The following is a 783-nucleotide window of genomic DNA, read 5'->3' as shown; positions in this document are numbered from 1 at the left end:
TGCATACTTAGCATACAGATTGAATAAGTATGGTGAAAGAATACAACCTTGGTACACACCTTTCCTGGTTTAAAACCATTCAGTGTCCCTTTGCTCTGTTCAAACAACTGCCTATTGGTCTGTGTCCAGGTTCCTCATGATCACAGTTAACATCACGAAAGATGAAAAAATAAGCATTCAAGAAGCTCAACAAACTCCAAATAGTATAGACTTGAATAAAAAATCACCAAGACATATACTAATCAAATTTTCCAAAAGCAAAGACTGGGAAAGAATCCTGAGAGAAGCTTGGAAACATTGAAAAGTTACCTATAAAGGAGAACCAGTAAGAATAAGCTCAGACTTCTCAGTATAAATCATTTAAGCAAGAATGCAATGGGATGGTATATACAAATTGCTGAAAGAAAAAAACATTGCCAAGCAAGAATCGTATAACAGCAAAGCTGTCCCTCAAACACAATGGCTAAATTAGGCCATTTCAATATAACCAGACCATCTTTACAAAAAGTACTAGAGGAAGTTCTTTGGATGGAGAAACAATAACAGCAAACAACAACCTGAAATTAACATACATGACAATATCACCCCAAACTCAAACCAGATATAGAAGCATTTAAGGTAAAACAAACCTACAAGACTGAAAACAGGGAACCAGAGATATCAATTTATAATAAAGACAACCACAAAGCAAAAGGAGGGAAGAGTGTACTTACAGAACTTCCAAATAGTGAGGAAGTCAAGTAGATTTCAAAATAAAACAAATTTTTTATACTAGAGAATAAA

The sequence above is a fragment of the Chrysochloris asiatica genome, unplaced genomic scaffold (genome assembly GCF_000296735.1).
Source record: "Chrysochloris asiatica unplaced genomic scaffold, ChrAsi1.0 scaffold00265, whole genome shotgun sequence".
Classification (NCBI taxonomy): Eukaryota; Metazoa; Chordata; class Mammalia; order Afrosoricida; family Chrysochloridae; genus Chrysochloris; species Chrysochloris asiatica.
Note: the sequence above shows the minus strand (reverse complement) of the source record.